Consider the following 23,784-nt stretch of genomic DNA (forward strand, 5'->3'; position numbering starts at 1 on the left):
CCTACCATTCACATTTCAGAATTCAGAACTTCAAATTCAATACTGGTTACTATAAGTTTTCAACACAAATTGGTTCAGCTTGAGCTCCAGGCATAGGAGAGAAAACAGTGGCCACAGGAAAAAAAAAAAGTGTTAATATTTTTATTTTGAATTACATAGAGGCAGCATTTAACTGTGGAGTGGAATTTGTAATACATTAATATTATTCATGATTCTGTCTCTAATGAACATTCTAAATGACTGAATAAAAATGTCAGCTCACTTAGAAGAAATTTTTTGTAATGAGGAACCACAAGAACATTTAAAGAAAGTCGAAGTGCCCCTTTAGCTCTTTCCAAGCCAAATCAAGAACAGACTTCTTAATTCCCCATTTTTTTTCTTATTTAATCTGGCAGTCCCTCTCTTTGAATGCAAACATTCTTTCATTCATTCATTTAACAGACACTAGAGTAGTCTGCCTCTCCCTGGGAAATTTTGATACAGAAAGTAACACATGTTCGAGGAAACGTCTGCCCCACACTTTAAAATCTAGGCATAGGAAGCAGAAGGTATGCTTTCCAACCTGAAGAAAGGTGATGTGAACAGCTTGAGAACCACTCCTCACAAAGTCAATGTACCAGCACCTTGGTGTACTTCACACTTTGGTGCTTTTGCCCAACTGCTCCCTTCACTTGGCAGGCCTTTGTCAATCTGCATCACATCACATCTGCCTGGTAAGCACAGTCATTGTTCAAGATTGAGTCCAAGCTCACCTCATTTATTAAGTCCTCGCTGAACATTTCCTAATCTCAGTTCAATTGGCAATTCTATTGTTTGTTGTTCTTTTTTTTTTTTTTTTTTTTGTCTGCACAGTAAGGACATGGCATATGTCTTTGCCTTGTCAAATAAATTCATGTATTTTTTATTTACACAAATACACACATCAGAAATGTAAACTTCCACTCATCAGCACTCTTTTCTGTAGTCATGTTATGTAGTGCTGAAGAGTAGATGTTCTGAGTTGGACCAATTTTGTTCAAATTTCAGCTTAATCATTTACTGTTGTAGAACACACAACTTATAATTTATTTAACTTGACTGTGCCTCCATTTTCCCATTTAGAGATTGGGGATAACAGTAGCTATGCTATGAGGTAACTGAAACATTAAATTAAATATGTATAAAGCACATTGTAAGCATTCAATATGCATCAGCTATCGAGTAAAGAAATTCTGCATATCCACATCCACAGGCAAATTCAGAGAGAGGAAAAGACACCCATGGAGAGTCCTTTGAGAGCTCTTCTGGTTGCTCCAGAAAATTAACTCATCCTAAGAGCAGTTGGGGCAATGTTACCTAAATAGGCTACTTTTCGAAAGAACAAAGCCATGAGGCATCAGATTATTTTCTGGCAGCAATGCAGCACCACACATTGATGTTTAATTAAGTAATTGGTATTTGGGAGGGCACCAGGAATCAGATCCCTTCATAGACACACAGATACATGAGTTTAAATTGGTACAAAATTCTGGATGATGGTTTGTCAACATCCTTGAAGATTTGCATATGCGTTACCAAGAAGTTGCACTTTTAGAAATATATCCTGATAAAATCATCAGTCATGTATGTAAATGCATATGAAATAATACTAGAGTTTCATATGTATAAAGAAATAAAAGTATACAATGTCGAATAATAAGGTTAATATTAAAATTTTCCAACAATAGGGTTACTTTGTTTCCATATTACTTAATTAATAAAATTACACTGTAGAATAATATATAACATAAAGGATGTTCATAAAGTATTATGCTACAGTCATATATTGTATACATACGAAGTAGAAAAGAATTAAAGATTTATCTATATGTCTAGTTCATAAATTAAATACACACACACACACATATCTCAAAGGGGTCTGGACAGATCTGTGCCAAAACCACTACTGACAATGATTATCAATAGGGAGTGTCATGCTTATCTCTATTTTCTAAGTTTTGTACAATTTCTATGACCTTTGTGAAGAAAACAATTAACAGCTGGAATTTGACCTGTGCTTCCTTTCTCTTTGGTAATGTTGCTTAAGTCAGGATCCTAAAACTTTTTAAAAGGCTCACATAATTTATTCCTCAGTCCTTATTAGGGGTGTGAATCTTTCAGTGGAACTTTCTTTGTAGGAGTCCTTTGTGGAACAGGAGTAAAGGATCATGAGGGAGTGAATCTTTTAAGAATAGTTCTGTCTCCTTTTGCAAATATTAATCTGGCTAGGTGGATGCCAGGTGACTTTCCATAGGCACAAATAAATTAAAAATGGCCTGCCTGGGACCAGGGATCTGGGAGAAAAGGTCCAGTTTGGAAGAAAGATAATGTTGGCCAACGGCTCCTTTGGGTTGTGCCCTCTAACTCTGTGGTAAATTTGCTGGCCTATAAATAATGTAGCCTATAAATAAATGTTTTAGCTTATTTCAATACTTGTACCTATAATCAAAAGTGAATCATTTAAAGAAGTATTTACCTCTGAGTAAAAATTAAAGAGAGTATCAGCATTTTTTCTAGTAGGAACAAAAGGATAACTTTCTACTCTAAAAAGTCTTACATCTATAAAACTCTGCAGGTAAATAAGAGCCAACATAGTCATCTGATGAAGTGATAAAATTTGCCCTTTGATTTTTATGCTATGGTGTCTAATCTCTATAGGACAAAAAAAGGTCACTGCACAAAAGAATGCCATGGCAGATTTTTATTAAAGACTACACAGTAAATTATAGCAATTATATAAAATATAAATGATGAATATATATTAACTATCATTTATTGCTTATCTACTTGTGTCAGATGCTTTATATGATATCCATTCATCCATCCTACAGTGTATATTGAATATCTACTGAGGAGATGCCATTAACAATATAGAAATGACTTCTGCTCTCATAAACAGACTAATGAAGGGGAGAGGCATTAAACAATAATCACCATTAATCAATTTCCATTGTGGTCAAAACGATAAAGGATAAATCAGATGATAAGGGAATACTTTGCTGAAGAAGTGATATTAAAACTGTGGGCTACAGGATGCCAGGTGAAGTGGTGATGAGGGACAGAGAGACATTCCAAGTAAAGAGTATGGCATGTGGTACCCTGAAACTCAGGTATTATTTCCATTTTACAGAGCAAAACAGACACCTGGAAACTTGGAGATTTAAGTGAATGCCTAGGTCCCATAATGGGCAAATGTAAGAGCCCAAATTTGGAGCTAGATCTACCTGGCATCAGAATCCACCTTTTGAAATTGTTTTATAACTGGTTGATTTGATCTTATTTTGTTTGTTCACTCAGTTGCTGCTCCAGTACTATTTTTTTTTTAATGTATGAGGGTTTGCTTTTATTGACTTCTGATTTACTTCTTATGTGAAAATCAGGATAATTCTAATGCTTTATTAACATTTAAATGAATTAATCCAAAAGATACATCTTTGGATGTCAGTTTAGGGTAATTACATCATCAGAAACAAGAAGTATTTCAAAAGATTTAAACAGGCCCTAAATTTTATAGCCCATTTTCAATAACCAGGCAGATATATCTCCTATTTTATTGAGATATGTAAGGCAAATAGTCTTAAGTGGAAAATACAAAAGTTTTATTCAGATATCATTTTTTTTTACATTTTATTTATTTTTGAGAGAGAGAGAGAGAGAGAGAGAGAGCGAGCACAAGTTGGGGAGAGGCAGAGAGAGAGAGAGAGAGAGATACAGCATCTGAAGTAGGCTCCAGGCTCTGAGCTGTCAGCACAGAGCCTGACACGGGGCTCGAACTCACAAACTGTGAGATCATGACCTGAGCCAAAGTCGGAGTGAGCCACCCAGGCGCCCCAGTCCAGAGTTTCATCATACTGGTTACTGATAAAACATTAAAATGTGACTAAAAAATTCATTTCAATATATTTTGCATCAAAGAAAGACTCCAAAAAACATAACCAATGCTTGTCAATAAGTGTAGGATCAGGTTATGTTTCTGGTCATACTTTCACTGTGGTAATGTCATCTTTGTCAGTATTACTAAAACTAGCTAATACCAATAAAACGGCATTCTCAGTCATCATCCAAAAATGTCTCCAGAATACAAAAGAGGCAGATGTACTTTTTGGAAAATTAGCAGAGAATGTGTGAAATTTTCATGAGAGTTCATCTGCACCCCCTGGTACGTGACTCTTCTGTTAGTACAGCATTACGTTCCCAGGGTGTCATCCTATACTTCTGGCTGCTTTCTGTTGGTAGAGTCTAATACTAGAAAATAAAAATTCCGACAAAAATAAAGTCCTGGAACTTGGCTGCTAACATTATACTTTTACAGAAAAATACTCATTTAGGTAATAGAAATCCTAGCTTTGGGATTCTGCATTGATATCCACACTGGGAGTTACTGATGCTTTTAGAATCATTCCCTGAGAACTGGATCTGCAAAGAAAAAGATTAAATTCTACTCAGACACAAAGCCTGTTCTTTGATTACAGTGTTCAGTTTTTCAAGCATGTGGAGGAACAGCATTATTGTTTCTAATATTCCTATTGCCCATTCCTTTGCATTCCTTCCTCTCCATTGTGCTAGCAAAGTCTTTGCATCTCAACATTTTTAAAGGTAGACCACGTCTGAGTCCAAGTTTTAAGTCACATAATCATGTAAACTTTGAAATGCATTCACTAATACTCACTAACTTACTAATTCCTAGTAAGTACACTTAACGTCAATCATTTTGGTCTGACTCACTGTTAAATTGTTTTCTCTTTTGTCTAATACCCTGGAATCAAGCCCCAGGCATATTTCTCTATGTCTTTGCAATGCTTTCGTTGTGCTATCTGTTTTTTCCTGATTTCCTATTCTCCTAGGCATGCTGAAATAGACATCAGTGCCAGCCCAGTATGACCCTCCCCTTAGTCATTCGGTCCAGGATATAGGTCCCTTTCTCAGGAGCTAGATTTAGCCGAACAGAATTAACTCCCTTCTCTGAGGTCTGAGTTTCAGTTTGGTGGGGCCCATTTTCCAAGCTTCTAAATTTTAATAATTCCAACTTACCCCCTGGTTTCCCTTTCCCTGTGATAATACATACTTCCATCTAATAGATGTATTGTCGTATCTTATTGTTTTCATATTATCTAGTTTACAGTTCTGTATACCAAGCTAACAATTCTTTGTGTTAAATTCTCTGTTAATGTTGCCATATCTTAATAATTTTTTTAAATATTGTAATCTGGTCTATGCTTCTGTATACTAAGCTAACAATTCTTTATGTTAAATTCTCTGTTAAAATAACTGCTGCAAGTCCTGTTTTCTGAGTAGACACTGCCTGATACAGAAATTTTTATAGGAGCAGCCCCAGGAAACGGTCCCTCAACAATGGGACTTGAGAATCGGCCTGCTCATGCCTGGAAGCTTGAACACATCCTATGTTGCTTGCTAATGGGAAATGGGATTCTACTTAGTTACAGGATGCCTCAGAAACAGGAATAATTGTTTGTGGCTAATTTTAATGAAGTGCCTTCTCAGGCAAGTATCTTGGGGACCATGAGGTTTCTGCACTGAAGCTTCTCAATAATGTTGACTAAAAAAAAAGGTGACATGGGATTAATGTCGGGCTGGTAAATGTTTAACCAAAACTCTCAAAAAAAAAATCTTGTCTGTAGTCATGGCCAATTTCCTTGGTGAAAATATTTCCACCATGGTCAATATCAAGCTATGAATGTGGTGTCACTGAACACGAAGTTGGGAAGAGATGCACACATCATCTTCTGCTAGCTGGTATCCATGGTGTGGATTTTTCTCACTGCACTGGAATTCTTACAAAAAACAATCAATTGTTTGTCAACTCAAGTTTGTAAACTCTTAGGCCAAGTTATGATCAGAGTTCTATAGCAGACTTTTAAGAATCTCTTGTTTATGAAGCCACAGGGAAAATTCTTCTGAAAAACTAACATAGACTTTAGTCATGAAGGTACAGTTCTGCACAGTTTTGTCAAATTTGTTTTTAATGTGAAAATGAGGATTATCATTGGGAAAATGTGGGACCCTGAGGCTTGGAACAGGAATATCTGTGTAGACTGGTAGAAATTAGGTCACACTAATACCCCCTTGCAAGTGAGAACAACCTGTCCTCCTGTTTCTGAGAAAATTAGTCCCCTCTTGTTTGTCTTAAATAAAATAGTCATGAATATTATCATTTTGGACCTTTTGCCTTCCTCCATCATGCTTCTTGGAACACGGTGGTGCTGTGACTCAAGTAGCTGATTTTTTTTTCCTTAGGAGAAAGAACATTTTTACACACTGGTTCTTAAAGCATGTTTCTAGGAACAGTTGCATCTGTATCACCAGAAAACTTGTTAGAAATGCAAATTATTGGGTCCTACTCTAGGCCTATTGAATCAGAAACTCTGGGGACAGGCTCAGCAATTTGTTTAAAAAACCATCCAGGAAATTTTGATTCATGCTCAAGTTTCAAAACCACTGCTTAAATTCTACACGGAGGAACTCACAACTTTATTTCCTAGGTTAGGGGGGAAACTTAGGCATCGGTAAAATTATGTTTTAAAAAAGTTATGTTTTGTTCTTCTAAAACCTCACATATACATTTCATATATTATAGGCAAATGCAATATTTAGTGAGGGGTATCATTCTCCCTTTTATTTTATAAAAATACATGTAATGCGGGCGCCTGGGTGGCTCAGTCGGTTAAGCATCCGACCAGCTGAGGTCATGATCTTGCGGTCCATGAGTTCGAGCCTGCATCGGGCTCTGTGCTGACAGCTCAGAGCCTGGAGTCTATTGCAGATTCTGTGTCTCCCTCTCTTTCTGACCCTCCCCCTGTTCATGCTCTGTCTCTCTCTGTCTCAAAAATAAATAAACGTTAAAAATATTAAAATATATATATAATAGAATTTATGTATTTATATATTTGCCACATCAAGTGAGTAAGTATTTATGAGATATATTGTATATACTCACTCAAGTCCTAGGCACTATGGGACAGAATAAGAATGTATCTTCCCTGAGAAAGACATCAAAATGACATTCCATTTATCATTTGTGGTGATTAAGATAAATCTTCTTTAGTTTTACTCTAGCAAGCTCCATTGATTAAAGATCTCACAATCTTATTAAGGAAATGAGGCTTATAAAGTAGAAACAATTAGCAATTAGTACAAAATAATTTCTAGTCAAGTGACATCTTGTATAGTATAAATCATGAATGCTTCATTTGTTAGAATAGAGGAATTATTGTGAGTTAAAAGAATAGGAAGCCTTCATTGGAAACATGTGAAATGAGGCTTACCCATGAGCAAAATTTTGTTAGACAGAAAGGATAGTATTGAGGGTTTAGTTATGGAAGAGCATATAAGTACAATGGCAAAAAGGTGGAAATGAGCATATGGGCAAGGCAACAAGACAGGTATCCAGAGTAGTTGAAGAAATAGTTTAATTACACGTGTTTTCATATTAAATATTAATATAATTGAGGCATATTTATATTAGCAATTTAACCTCTTTTAACACTGTATGGCCCATACCTCTAGAAGATTTGAAAATGTGACCTGAAATGAATGGATGTATGCTATTTTACCTGAGGCTAGTGAAGGGCAGTTAAGTCTAGTTAGGAAAGTGGAACGAGAAGAGAAAGTATGGGGGGCATAGTGAAGAAACATACCATTTGATTCTTGATTTGACCAACAAGAGGTATATCTAAAACATGAGAATAGCTTTAGGAGAGAAGAAAACAGTGTGGCAAAATCATATACTGCTGGAACCAGACAAGATGAATCAATGCATTATCATCCCATACCCTTTGTCATTTGTCCATCAAAGAGTGGGCTCCCCTTACCTACCATATTGGTCCTTTTGAATTTTATATTGCAGACTGAAAGGAGAAGGGGGTTATAAAAGACAAGACATGGGAAGAATTGGACTGGGGAAGAAATTTCAGGAATGGTGGATATAAGCCATGAGGTATAAGGGATTTAAATGAAAAAGAAAAGAGAAAGCTAAGTATTGCCATGGCCTATGTATACTACTCACTGTATGGGAAACTATAAAGAATAGTTGAGTTATTTCATAGTTGCTTACACTTACTGGCTTGGGTATTCTTTGCTCTGAGATTGGACCATATGACCCATGATATCAACTTAGTTACAGTGAGCATCAAGCTTACACTATAGTATTTGCTACAAAAGAAATGCATCTCTTAAGTACGTCATGAGTTAGGGGCGCCTGGGTGGCTCAGTCAGTTGAAAATATGACTGTTGGTTTACGCTCAGGTCATGATCTCGCAGTCTGTGAGTTGGAGACCCGTGTCAGATTTCATGCTGGCAATGCCAAGCCTGCTCTTTGTATTCTTATTCCCTCTCTCTCTCTCTCTCTCTGCCCCCTGCATTCATGCATGTGTGCATCCTCTCTCAAAATGAATAAACTTTAAAAAAAAGTACATCATGAGTTAAAACACTAAGCAATGTTGCTCTTCAGCTTGTTCATACCTCTAATGTCTGAAGAGGACCAAAGTCTCCATGACTTCCAAAGAGCCACCCTCTGCTTTCCCAACCGCTCCACCCTAGAACTGTCTCTATACTGAGAAGGAGAGGGAATGATGATGGGCATAACTGTCCCTGATCCATTTGAGACAAATCTAGAACAGCCTCTAGATAAGCCCGCTATAATGAGTCATGTCATCCAGACAGGGACCCTGAAATAAATCACAGTAACTTTAATCACCACTGACATTACTATTATTTTTGTAGAAAGTACATTTGTGGTTCTTTGAGAGGAGAAAAATAATTTTCTTTATGGAATCATCCACAAGTCACCAGTAGTTTTCCGAGTAAATAACTATAATAATAACAACAAGAACTAATGTTTATACTACATGCCAGGAGCTATTCTAAGTGCTTTGCAGGTTTTACATGTAAAATGATCCTCAGGGGAAGGGTTCTAATATTATCATCACTAATCCCAGCTAGTGAATGGTATATGCAGATTGACCATCAGGTCATCTACTGCAGATTCCTTGTTCTAAATATTAAAATACATTTTAATTGATGAATGATATATCTGAAAAGATTCCTCACAAAATAGCTGCAAATAAGTCATCCAGAAAAGATGGTCATTATTTTCTACTCAAAAGCACTTATTTACTTACTTACTTACTTACTTATTTGAGGGAGAGATACAAACTGTGAGTATGAGATGGGCAGAGAGGGAGACACAGAATTTGAAGCAGACTCCAGGCTCTGAGCCATCAGCACAGAGCCCAAAGCCAAAGCAGGGCTTGAACCCATGAACCACGAATCATGATTCAAGCTGAAGTTGGATGCTTAACCACCCAGGCGCCCAAAAGTTTTAAGAATAGAAAATATTTTTACTTCCCTTTATAAGTGCACCCTAATATTTGCAACACTGTTACAAATGAAGTCTCATATATCAAATCCGGTGGCCCTCCACCAGGAAAGATTTTATCCCCTGGGGACATTTAGCGGCATGTGGAGACATTGTTGGTTGCCAAAATCAAGGGTTGCTGCTAGCATGTAATGAGTTAAGGCCAAGGATGCTACTAACCATTCTACAAAGGACTAGACAATCCCCACAAAAAAGAATTATCCCAATTGAAATGTCGATAGTGCTGAGGTTGAGAATTCATGATGTAATCTATAACTGTTCTCTTCGCATTACTGTTAAAATAAGAGAATTAATTTAAGTAAGTACTTACTGATGTCTTTCACCTTCTACATTTAGATTATCGCATGCCTTCAGGACTCCATTTATCAAATTATATCCTGAATCCTGACATTTATCACTAAACTTTAGGTCAAGCCATCATTTCTGCCTCCATTCTTGTTCCTCCTACATTTCATTAGTAGCAGTATAACTTCTCTAAAGCCTATAGAAAACCATGACCCTCTGCTATGCATCCTCCAGGGGTTTCCCTTACGATATAAAATCAGACCTAAACTGCAAACTAAGACCTGCAATATGCCACAGGATTCGGCTGCTGCCTAAGCTCAGTTCTTATTACCCAAAGTGCTTTATTTTTCACTTTTTTCCAGGCACTGGGCTTTCCATATGCCAAGCTCATCCCCATCTCATAGCTCTGTACTTGCATTTCCTCTGACTAGAATGTTCTTTCTCTTGAGTTTGACATAATTTTTCCTCTTTGTTTTTCAGGATCCAACTCAAATGAAAGTTTCTCTAAGAGGCCTTATCCCTGACCCATGACTGATTTTCCTATTAGTATTTATCATTTTCTGAAATGATCTTCTGTCTTTATGTCTCAGGGTTCTATATTAATTACAGAAGTGTAAGCCTCATGAAGGAGGGGCTCTGTCCTACAAAGTCTCTTGCATTCCTCATGCCTAGAACAATGCCTGACATGTAATAGATGATTAGTAAATATTTATTGAATAACGAGTGAATTATTGAAAGAAGAAATAAAATCTAAAGGCTAGGGATTTGCTTAATGCTATGGATTCAACAAGGTAAACACTGTATCTATCCTCCAGTCTTGGAGTATAGTCACTTTCTCTTCAAGGAAGTAAAGGATAAAATGAAACTCAAAGAACAGGAATGAGCTATCTAGGTGGAGAGTGAGGAAAAGAGCTTCCAGGGTAAATAAACTATGAAACACTGAGGCTCAGGGTTAAGAGGGAGCTAAGCCTGTTGTAGGAATAGCATGGCCGTTCTGGAAACAGGCACAGAAGAACCAGGCTTGAGGCTGGAGGGTAGAAAGGCACATCACAAAGACCTTATAGATATTAAGAATGTGGACTTTATCAGGCGTGAATGGAGGGCTGCAGAAAGGCTTTCTTTACATCAGTAGGTAATGCTATCATATTACACAGTGATCAAAGCACGGAACCTGAATTAATCAAGGCTGCAGCTAAACCACATTTGCATAAACAGTGAGATGATAATTTGGGTAAACAGAGAGTGGGTGATGAACGGAGGGTTCCTGCTAATGTTTATAATCCAACATTCAGGACTGTCAATCCAACATCTCATTGCCAGTCAAACCCTGAATCAAATGACACTCTTCTGCAACATATTAAACATTTCAGAAATGGCAGAAGACATGCTTTTTGACTAGTGAAATCACTTCAGTTGTGAACCCTTTCAGAATTTTCCATTTTTAATAAATTGATTTAATTTTTCTGTTCTATTCATGTGCAGATCTGCTAAATTATGGTTCACAAAAAAGTAAAGTGGTCAGCTTCAATCAGACCATTCATTCATACCAGCCAGGGCTCTCAGTAATTACATTTATTTGAGATAATTTTAATTTGCCTTCCATTTACATAATGAAATCATTTTGTATCACTCTACCAAGAGTTCAGGAGGAATATTTTAAAATATCAATATTGTGTTTGTTTCATTTAACAATATTTATATATATTTTACTATGGGCAGGGTGATCTTGCTATAGTCACGTTGAACAGAAAGATCATTATTGTTTGCAAAGCACAAATCTAAACAGTAATTTGGAGGTCTATGAAAAAAAATAATTCAGATAATTCAGGACCCAGTGTGATTTTACGGACGGGGGAATGTATAATCAGACTGAGCCACCCTCACAGAAATATTAATAAATGATTTTATTTTCAATTTGTAATTTATAAACCAAAATTAGTGAAAAATTCTTTATGTGTGAATACATTTAAAAAAAATGGCTTATACTGAATCCAGGAGTTCCTGTAACTGTAACAGTTCAGCTATAAGCTAACAGTTACAAATAACTATAACCCACCACAAATAATTTGGTTGTTAAATTTGACCATTGGGCAATTTATTTAAATGTCTATGAAATTTCATATTGAAAATTGACTCCACTTTGATTACGTTCTCACTCTAGTTAGCAACATTTCGTACTTACAGAATCAAGCTTACTGTCATTTTCCCCCTTTCATGTGTATGCTATTCAGTCGTTTTTATTACATGGACACTTGTGATTCCCCAATGATTAGCTTTTGTAAAAACATGAGTGCTTTGTTTGTACATAAATAATTTATATTCACATATTGTTCCACCTATCAATTTTACTGTCACTGGATTATGAACAATTTAAGGTATATCATTATTAATATTAAAATAATGTGAAACTAAGATAGGAGTTTGTTTTATATTAATGAAGCCCTTATAAAAACCATTTTTCCACTGTCAAATTGGTAATGTGGAAATGTAAATATCCTTCTCCAAAAATTCACAAACTTGAATACATGGTGACATTAGGATTTTAACAGATGATTAAAAAAAAAACTTCTGCTAAAACTATATATTTAACAAAGTTTTAAACCCTGAAAAAAGTTTAGATTTTAAATTAAGCAGATGTAAGAAATAAACTGAAAGAGAACAAAATAAAATGAAAACTTCCAAAATTTCAAACTCAGCAAAATGTGTATGTATTTTTTTCATTTACCTCTCCAAATAAATGAATAAGAAATTACTTATTGAAACTGTATTTAAAGAATAACATCATGGGGATTTTAACAAGATAATGGCCATGATACCTACTTAAGATTGATTTATTATAATATGTAGAAGATAAAATTATATAATGCAGTATATTACTATTTAGAACTAATGTTGCATTTCATAAAGAGATTTACAAAAATAATGAATTGTCAAGTCTGATTTTTCTCAGCAACCAAAGAATATGGGCAACATGATTCAATTATATAAAAAGACATAACGTAGCCATACATCTCATGATTAAGTGTATCTACTTAAGACATACAACTTGATATTTTGGTATACGTATACACTGTTAAATGATCACCATAATCAAAGGAATGAACATATACATCACCATACGGCTACCATTTTCTTTCTTTCTTATTTTCTTTGTTTTTTTTTGGTGAGAATACTTACCTCTTTCTGTTCTTCTAACACATGAGGCTCATTTAACCATAGGCTTCTCTTGTTTGGTGAGTAAGTAACTCTTTCAGATCAGCCCATGGTATCCCACTAATCACCCCAACAATCAGAACAGTTGAATAAGTACTATATTTTAATTTAAAAACCAAAAACAATCAAATAATCTGAATTAAGAAAAAAATATAGAATATCTGGACTTAAATCTAGGTTTAAGTCCATGCAGACAGTTTTTGGACTAAAACTGTCCTTAAACCTTCTTAGTTTCAGCTTCCTCATTGTAAAATCTGGATGATAATCTTGGCTTCACAGGCATATTATCTTAAAGACACATTATTGAAGTTTTAACACATAGTAGGCACTTAATTAGTGGTAGCTAGTAATGTAATAAAGAGGAACAAAAGAACAAGTGTGATTATATATACATATACACACACATACAAATACACACACATATATGAAATGATTATTTTCATTCAAATATATGCCATTTGAATTTTTTGTTTTGTTTTGAAGTTTATTTAGTTATTTTGAGATAGGGATAGATATCATGAGAGGGGAAGGGGCAGAGAGAGACAAGGGGAGAGAGAATCCCAAGCAGGCTCCGTACTGCCATTGCAGAGCCTGAAGCAGAGCTCAAACTCACAAAGCATGAGATCATGACCTGAGCTGAAATCAGAGTTGGACACTTAACTGACAGAGCCACTCAGGTGCCCCTATGCCATTTGACTTTTAGTTACTAACTAGGGGAGATTACTCCCCTAAAAGGTTTTAAACTAGGAGTCTATAACTAAAATGTAAGTTATGGGGCTCTCTTTCGATATGAGCATTCCTTAGCTCCCTATTCACTTAATTCTCTGCTCACTTACAATTTCAGTCTGCCATCTTTCTATACTAGGCAAACTGTAGGCCACAGAAAGTTTAGCTTATATTTCTACTGTCTGTACTTGTCATTTGTAATCAGTCTGTGAGCCTGTTTACTGCACATTATTTATGCATGTATGCTAATTAACATGGCATTCCATGTTCAACTAGCAATGCTTCTATTCTAAACACACAGAGTGAAGCCAAATTAGATTCAGGGTAATTTCATTCAGACACAACTCTTTACAGCATCTGGCTTCCTCAGGCTCTTCATTTAGGGTCCACAGAGAGAGGTTTCTGGAGGCAAAACTCAGAGAATCTGCACATGAGCCTTTTGTTCAGGTAGGACAGGTATGAGCATTTCAATGATCTCACCCAGATCACTGATCATTACACCTTCAATATTCTTGTAATCAAATCTGAGTATTACCCTTAAAATGATAAAGTAAATTCTAACAATGGCCCATGGAGGTATTTTTTTCCCTAAAATAATAAGAAACACCAGTTTCACCAAAAGTAACATTTTCACCAAAAGCACAAAGACAGCAAGTATGCCATTATTCAAGAAAACGAACAAAATATATTTAAGCTGGGTAACATTTTGAAATTTAACAGATTTTTTTTACTATTGTTTTTAGTGGTTCCTCTCCTCTTATGGACTTAACATAATCAAAATTAAATCTTAAATTGAGCCTCATTATCAAAGAGGAGCTGAAAGTATAAAACACAAAGATTTGGTTTTCAACCTATAAAATAGGACTTAAAAACCGTTATTAGCTCATATTTAAAACATCCACTTGAATAGCTTAAAATCAGGCTTTTATTGGGAGAAACATTTCTGAAACCCCAAAATGGTAAGGGCATGAAGGAATGAGAACACACATTTGAGAAGACCGCATAGTGATATAAGAATGAATGTTTTCATGGAGAAGATGAAGCTTCAGTGAAGGATAGAGCAAGACTTAGTGCTTCTTTCCCCTTCTCTGGGCAAAGCCCCGATGGGTGGATGTGAGAAAAAAAAGAGCCCTTCGATATATTTTCGAGGTAGAGGGGCTGTCTAATGATAGAAGTCTGAAGTCTCAGTGGAACGGTAGAGTACCAGACAAACAGCAATGGCGGCCAGACATGGACAGCCAGAAAGAGCAGATGCCAGTGTCCTCAATCCAGTGGGTCCACGGGACATCAAGAAAGAGCCTACGAGTATCTCCCGTGACTGTGCAGGGATTTAGGTACGGCACTGACCTAGGGAGCTGTTTTCAGAAACAGATTCGACAGAGAAAAGATCAGCACATGGAAAGGACGTCTTAGTGCAGTAGTTCTCAAAGTGTGGTCTCTAGAGCAGCAGAATCAGCACAGGCTGGTATCACTCCAGACCTACTTAGAATCAGGAACTCTGGGAGCAAGAGTGGAAGTCTGTATTCTAACAAGCCCTCCAGATTTGGATACAAGTTTGAGGACCACTGCTAACGGATGCCTGCAGACAACAGAGGATTTCCAGGAGCGGTGCAATTGGAACTGAGGCAGGATGGGTTGGCAGAACTTTAACTTGGTTGAGTTTAAAACTGAATTATCTGTGGAATTACTGAATTTGAGAAAAATCAATCTGTGGTTGATTGATTTTTTTCTGCATCAGAAAAACAGACACTTAGGGGCACTTGGGTGGCTCAGTCGGTGTAGTGTCCAACTCTTGATTTCGGCTCAGGTCATGATCTCATGGCTCCTGAGTTTGAGCCCCGTATTGGGCTCTGTGCTGGCAGTGCTGGGCCTGCTTGGGATTCTCTCTCTCCCTCTGTCCTTCCCCTACTTGTTCTCTCTCATTCTCTCCCTCAAAATAAATTTAAAAACAAAAAGAAAAAAGAAAAACAGGGACTTAGATCTCTAAATAAAAAGATTTAAAATTTTGTATTTCTTGTATACCTTATGGGTAACACTGGAAATCCCTATGTTTATCTCAAGATTTTGAATTCTTTATTACTGTCTATACAAAATGTATATATGTAATACATAGATATCATGTAATAAAAACTATAATATATACTTGATATATAGGGTTCTACACACACACACATGCATTTGAACTTTATACCACTGTCTATATAACACCTGTATATAGGTATAGGTAATCTCTCTCTCTAGGTTATATATATGTAATATCTATCTAGGTAATGTCTATTTATATTCCTTCCTCCCTTCTTTCAATCTCTCCCTCTTTCCCTCCCTTTATTTCTTCCTTTCCTTTCCCAAGTCTCTAAACACTTTTAAAAGTTATATAAGCCTGTTGTGTAAATAATAATTACCAATTCATGCGTGTGTGTATGTCCAGTTCTGTCTGTGGGTACGTGAGTATGTTCATGTGTGTGCTTTCTTGGATACACAAAGACTTTTCTATTTAGCACTTTGCCTAATTACTCTGGCATACATTAGTTAGGGAGAGCACAGCCACTGGTCATTTATAACCTTCTGTAATCATTAATTTTTGTACATACTTTTGAGGCGTAGAAGAGTAGCAGAGTATGTCATCCCAAAATATGCCTTTTGGGCATGAAAAGTATTTCAAGCTGTTTATTTTGAGAGAGTTCAAACACAGGAAAAGCTCTTTTGTGGCATAACAAAGTGGGCCGAACCAGAAAGAGAGTGACTACCAGAGAAAACTTTTTACCTAAGGAAGTTATCTGCATAACAGAGCAAGCCCCCACACTGACCTCAGAAACCCCAAACCCCCATCCCTTTTCTTAGCTCAGGATGGTATATATCCTCAGCAGTCTCAATTCTCTAGATACCTTTTGAATATCATATCTTTGTGGGGCTCCTGTATAAACAAACATGCATAATTAAAGTTGTTTTTTCCTCCTGCTAATTTGTCTGGTATTACAGGTGGGGGCGGGGTGTCTTAGCCAAGAACCTAATAGAGTAAAAGTTAGTTTTTTCTCCCCAACACTTTCTTTACAAACTTCCATGATGCATATGAGAATTATATAACTATTATTTAACTATTATTCTATAACCATTATTTAAATAATAAAATGACATTAGGAAGGAAATTTTTTTCCTAGCCAAAAATAAAACACACACACACACACACACACACACACACACACACACACACACACATACCCTGGGGAAGGGAGGGAGGGAGGGGACTGGGAGGGGAGAGGGAGTAGGGGAAAGGGGAGGGAGAGGGAGGAGGGAAGGAGAGGGAGGGAGGGATTGGGAGGGAAGAGGGAGGGGAGAGGGAGACAGGCAATGAGAAGGCAGGGAGGGAGAGGCACTGAGAATGGAGGGAGGGAGGGAGGGAGGAAAGAAGGAAGGAAGGAAGGAAAGGGATCTCAAATTCAAATAGCTCACAGTGAAGTAAACAATTTTCTTTATATTCTATCTGTGGAACTGAATTGTATTTCAGACACTTTGGTCCCTCAAAAAACAGAGTGTGCATTACTGAGATGTCCCTTATTTGCTAATACTCTTTACCCTACATTGTCCTTAAGCATGACCTCTATGAAGCCGCATATATGATTCTCTACTTAAGAGGTCTGTTTCCATCCTGTCTGCTCACTTAGCCTGTCATGCTGGTACACCAGGGCCTGTGCACTCGCTGTCAGGGTGAAGATGTTCGTAACTCATTGTATCCTCTGGTGTTGTAGTTCAGGAGACCATGGTGCTGAATAGGAAATCAATTTTCATACTTCAAGTCCTAGAATTTATTAGCGGTATTGTTGAAGAAGGTGGTTATGAAATTTTCATTTAATTCTAATCAGCATCCTTTAAAGAATACAACCACACATAAATTATAATGGATGAAAAGGGAAAGGCAACTGTGGAAAAAAAATGCTGCATCTCCACTCACTTTGACAAACATGTAGCAGTTGATGGTTAATCTCATTAGGGTTTTTTGTTTGTTTGTTTCCCACTCCTTTATCTACCCTGTTCCTCGTTGACCCATTAATTTTTATAGCATACTGGACTCCTATTTAATGGTTCAATAAATATAATACACTTGTGTTTTTGTTGCATAATGAAGTGATCCAGTAAGTAAAATAACTTTTTTGAAGTTAATATACTCACGGGCTCCCAAAACAACTCAAATATCTCACATTTCCACTAATACTCTTAATAAAAAATTACACTGTAAACTCTCCCTGTAAACTTGTAGTCTAGTCCTCAAATGAGCTTTAACCAACTGAATGAATCTCCTGGTAACACATGAACTTTTTAAGAGTACAAACTTTCAGATATAATATGAATAAGGTCTGAGGATTGAAAGTATAACATGGTGATTATAATGAATAACAATATATCATATAACTGATAGGAGAGTAGAAAGACTAATGCTAAGAGAGTAGAACTTAAATGTTCTCACACAACAAAAGTAACTATGAAAAGTGATGAATGTGTTAATTAACTCACAGGGGAATCCTTTTGTGATGTATCCATATAACAAATCATCACAGTGAATATCTTACAATTTTATTTGCCAATTATATCTCAATAAAAGTGCTTAAAAAGTTTTTAAAAGATTATATAGCTGGCAAAAAATTCAATTCAGATTTAAAATATTCAGCAAAAAATAATCATTAAAATTATTGGTGTTCCACAGAGCTTCTCAAAGCCTTATGTAAAAACTTGAAATAGGTCAGGTCATGATTATCAAAGTTAATATATTTTGTTTCTTCAAAATAATTTTGTAGATTTTCAGTTATTAAGACTTTCCTGAAATGGTTAATAATTGCTTTCTTCGAATACAAAGAAAAGGTCATAAATTCATGATCTGGAGATACAGAAGTTGGCCAGAATAAGCCAGGTACAATGATACCATAATAGAAAATTTACTGAAAACATATTTGAAAGAAATCTTTTTATCACTAGACACATTTCCCAATTGAATCTAACATTTTCTTTCATTCTAGTTGCAAGTTTTTAAGTAGAGAGAACAATCACTTTGCAAGGCTATTATGTTAATTAGAAACACTACATGAAATATGTGTTCCAGAGTGTTCAATAAACATCTGCTGCCTTTATTTTAGTACCCAATTGTTTTCCCCATGCACTTTCTTTTTACATTCATTTCCAAAGAGGAGAACGATCAAATTAAGGACTGGTACTACTGTGCCTCCATCCTAAGAATGATGTGAAGGTCAAAGGTAATGACAATGGAAGTGAAAGTGTTTGAAACTACAAGGTTTGTGTAGCCACACTGGCATAGATGCCTTAAAGACATGAGTAGAGAGATTGTTGTTCCCACCAGAGTGACAAGCCAAAGAAGACATCCGCGGGACCAGCTGGCAGCACAAGCAAAGCAAGGCTGCAGAAGTTTGTAGCTTTTGGTTCAGAAACTGGATCTTCTTGGCACTCCTAAGATTTCCAAGGCAGTAGGAGAACTCACAGTAAAGAATAAGATGCTGACATCAGAATCAGGATGCCTAATTACTTACATTTATAATTAGAATTAAAAAGAACAAAGGATTCCCAGCATTTCTATCTTCTTGATACCCAAGAGTAGCAAAACACAGTAAAGAATCTGAAACATGAAAATATATTGGAAGACCTCACAATGGCTTGTGTTGTCAAGGTGAAGCTTTTAAATTATTTGTGCAGATAGCCAACTTAGCCACTCTGCTTTGCCTTTTCCTACTTCAACCCCCCAAATTAGGAAAATGCTTTCCTGTCTTTCTCAAATACTGATCATTCTCAATAACGAAGAAACTCCAAGAAGTGGTTTACCTTTAAGAATCATAGTAAATGCTAGTCAGTTTGTGTGTGAATGTGTGTGTATGTGTGTGGTCTGTTTGGGGGGAAAAGAAAATAGCAGTGGAGTGGAAAATAGAGAAATGGAAGAAAACCAGCTTGAGTAGCACACACATACCCTAATGACACACAGGCTCATATCTGTAGTGGCACTTAACTCTGGAATTAGAGACTATGTCATATTTTATACTCTCTATTCTAAAGCAGGGAACTGTATCTCAAAGTTGGCATTTCTCTCTAAGACATTATTTTTCCATGTCTATTTAGAAATACTGTTTTCGCATGTATTTTTCTTTCTCATCCATAGGATTTTATAACTTTTCCTTTTATTCCATGCTCAATCTTTTCTTCATGATAGTAGAATAACATTTTTTTCACATTTCAATTCCTTCTTTCTGTGGCTATTTCTTTGTTCTCATTTTCACCTATTTCCAATTCCATGTATCTTCTTAATTTTACCTTGTTTCTGGGACTTCCACCTTATTTCAGTCTGGATTATACCCTTATTTCCATCACCAAGTTAGTGATCTCATTTAACTCCTTTTTTGAAGGATATGTAAATGAACCATCCCTTTGTCTACTAATACTCTCAACACTCAATGTACGGAACATCTGACCGGCCTCCCCCAATACCCCAGGAAAGTAATCAAGACGCCAGGATTCTCCGTGGCATTCCTACAGGCAGCAACTATTATCCTTGTCTACCCCCAAAAGTGAAAAAGTTATGGAACCAGGAAGATAACTCTTGCTCCCACATTGTTTACCCTTACAGGAGCTAAAAAAGAAAATAGTCTTCTTAGATTAAACCGAATATACATTTTACTTATAGAAAAAAACATTTGAAAACTATATATAAAATATATATATTCTCTAAGATAGTGCATTATGACATTGCTTTAAACGATCCCCAAGGGGTCTGAAAATTTAACTGGATTCCCTGCAGTTATGAAATTATGTCAGGAAGCAACTTAATAAACAAGATATTTTGCTCTTTGGAAGAGCAAAGACATTGAATAATTTTCCTTTGTTACTCACATGCATCCATGCATCCGTTTAAGGAATGCCAACATAGAACAGGACTTGTAATTGCCCTGTTTATGAAACTGTCTACTCAAGAAATTTGAAGCAAAGAAAGGGGTTGACTATTCAGGAATACTGAGCTCTTCCTGAATCCTAAAATGAATAATGCCTTAAAGCATGATTTCTCCATTTCGTTTGACAGAGACTGTCCAAATTAAGATGTTTTTTAGAGTACCTTGGAAAGGTTATGGAAAACCATGGCCATGCTTTTCTCATATTCTACTTAAGTTCACAAAGTTGGTTCCAGATAGAGGAAACTTTCATAACTTTTCCAGAGAAACGTCTCTTTCCCTCGCTGGGACCTACTCAGAACAGGTCAACTATTCCTGCAGCTTCCCACCTACACTCAAATGGGTAAATTCAATTCAGGCTTGTCTTGGGAGGCCTACTGTAGCTTTTTCCTGGCTTTATCAGAGAGCATTCCTTACATGTACTTTAGGTACAGATAGAACTGGGTTGAATCCCAATCAGAGACTACTTAACTGTGAGAAACTGGGTTGTTTATTTAAGTTCACTGACCCCTGGTTTCTTAATTTTAAGTTAGGATAACTGAATTGTAACAAGTGTTTGAAAATTACAGACAATAAGTGTAAAGTGCCCAGAGTAACATCTTATAAATATAGACTGATAATTTGATAAGAGAGCTTATTAGGTGTGAATAAAAATTAGTCTTCTTGTTGGCTTGTGCTAATTTACAACGTTCATCAAATGAATTTACCATATTCATTAGGGCCTGAATAGTCAGGGAAGAGGAGTTACAAACAAAAATTTACTTGGAAAAAGAAAATAAAATTTCCAAACCATGAAATAAATCCTGGTTCCAAGTGAAATCTCCGACTATTAAAGATGGGAATAGTCTACCTCTAAAAATCAAAATTACACATTTTACACATCAAAGATAAAAAGATAAAATTATTACTGTGAAAAGGTACTTGCAATGTTCCAAACTAACTCACAGGCAAAACACCAGCATTCCGTTCGTAAAAAATATTCCAGCAAACAGGCATTACATTTTTTTCCTGTACCAAACCAGTACAAAATGTCTATATAGCTAGTACAAACCGTGCACGAAAAATTAATTTTCACATTCTGCTTTAACAGGTTATAATTTCTTCCATTAATAATAGGGTACATGCGTTAAATATACCGATGAACAGTATGGCCTTTGAAAAGGTTTTTGAAAAGTGATTTTCGTTTCTATAAAAAAAGGAAAGCATAATTTTCACCCGCGATTTCTCTAGACAACAGAAAGCTTAAGTGGAGTGATTTACTTTTTCCTCAAGCAAAATACTTTCAGGCGGGTTCAGAAAGCGTCCCCAACGGGCTCAGGCTCACCTGGAATTCCAGGCGACTTCGGGATGCCGCCAGCATGGGCATTTCCTGAACACCCCGGACCTCGGGAGAACCAGCCAGCCTCTTCCGGTCCTTCGAGAATGAGGACAACATCCAACACGTGCCCACGTGAGCTCTCCAGCTGGGTTAAGGGCCTCGGCTAAGCGGCTAAGCTCTTCTCGCGAGGTTGGAGGAGGTCGTCCAGCGCGCGTAACTGCCACGTGACCTCCGGCGGCGGGAGCGCCACTGACCCAGGCGGTCACAGGCTCCTCCCACTCTTCCCTGGCCTTGGAAAGTCTTCTCGCCAGGATCCGCTCATGGAGGCAGCCTTGAGAGAGGAAAGTGTTGTTGAGGCCGTCTGAACTTTATGCGCTTCTTCCATGTTAAGCCCGTGACAGCCTGCAGCCTGTGTATAAACTTCAGATTCAGGTGGAAAGGGATGGAGATCACTGGACTCGTGCAAGACAAGCCTTGTAAGTGCCTTTGCTTGTGAAGCCTGCCGCCCACCAATCTGGCCTGCCTCTTTCTTCTGGCTCTCCTTGCCCTCCGTGTGCTGGTTTTGAATATCACCTAGGGAAGCTCCCAAGGTCGCAGATCAACACATTTTATGGTATTTGATATCATATACACATTTGGATATTTGTTACATTGTTGTCCCATTCCAGACTGAGAGGCTTGGAGCTTAAAGAGGTTAACTCACCTGCCCAAGGTGAAGGATTGATGTAACAGGGCTGGGATACAGATGCAGATCAGTCTGTCCCCTGAGCATCCACGCAGTCTTGGCCACCTGGACACGTGCTGTCTCCATCACTGAGAACCTTGGGTCACTTGAACACTGCCTTCTGCTCTAACAGAATGACTGCCCTCAACTTCTTGACAAGAGGTTGAATAGCAGTTTGCATGACCATATTTAGAGTGGAAGTTTGGATCACTGATCTGGTAAGTTTATTTTTTCTAATATAACTTTTACTGTGATATTTTCCCCTGTAAGTGCTTATTCCATCCCACAAATTCTGAAGTGTATTTTCATTTCCAATTTAAAATATTTAATAATTTTCTGAATGCACATCCAATTGCTCAAAAAGTCTGTTTTGAAAGTCCTTTCCTTCATTAGATTATCTTGTAGAAAATGGGGGAGCTGTATATGTGTGGCTCTATTTCTGGAAACTCTGTTGGGTGTTATTGATCCATGCTTTATCTTTATGCTGGTACCAAATATTCTTGTTTATATTTATAGTAGGCTTGAAATCTGATACTGTAGCCCTCAACCATTTTTTGTTTCTAAAGTAAAAATTATTTGGAATATTCTAGGTTGTTTGCATTTCCTTATAAATTTTAAATGCAGTTTATCGATTCTTAGCAGAAGGAGGAAGAGGATGAGGGGAAAGTAAAGAAGCAAAAATTCCCTGGGATTTTATTGAATTTACAAAGCCGTTTGAAGAAAACATAGTAATGCTGAGCCTTTTAATCCACAAATATGTTTCTTTCTCTGTATTTAGGTCTTCCTTAATTTCTTACAGCAATATTTGGTACTTTTCTATATATAGGCTTATATGATTTGTGTTAATTTTTTAAGTAAGTGTTTTTACGCTGCTGATGTGGTTATGAGTCATTGTTCTTAAACTTCATTTTCTAAAACTTGGCTACTGACAAAGATTCTGTCCTTGACCAAATGCTATTCAGCCTCCCCTGAACTTTTCAAGTAGGCCTTCACTTTTAGACTTCTGTGTTCTTGTCTGCATTGCCCAAATTTAGCAGGAATCCTAAGTTAGTTCAGCTCCAATCCCCCACCCTTCCTTTCTGGTCTCCCTTGGTATCTGCTCAAGTTCCTCATCCTCCACCATCCCCCGGGTGATGTCTGATCTCCTGGCTTGCCTCCTGCAAGCATC

At 36.8% G+C, this 23,784-nt stretch overlaps 1 long non-coding RNA gene across 9 annotated transcripts in view; it reads right to left on the bottom strand.

The window, feature by feature from the left end:
- LOC123383070 overlaps window positions 1–22,213 on the bottom strand; it is a 279,873-nt gene extending 257,660 nt beyond the window's left edge. For 2 of the 9 annotated variants that reach the window (XR_006592369.1, XR_006592364.1), the window contains exon 1: window positions 21,899–22,096. This is a non-coding gene — a long non-coding RNA (uncharacterized LOC123383070). Of the gene's footprint in view, window positions 1–21,898 lie in introns of all 9 variants that reach the window. The other 7 variants (XR_006592367.1, XR_006592370.1, XR_006592366.1 and 4 more) reach the window with 7 other exon arrangements.
- Between the last annotated feature and the right edge of the window lie 1,571 nt (window positions 22,214–23,784).

Source organism: Felis catus, chromosome F2, assembly GCF_018350175.1.
Source record: "Felis catus isolate Fca126 chromosome F2, F.catus_Fca126_mat1.0, whole genome shotgun sequence".
In the NCBI taxonomy this organism is placed as follows: domain Eukaryota; kingdom Metazoa; phylum Chordata; class Mammalia; order Carnivora; family Felidae; genus Felis; species Felis catus.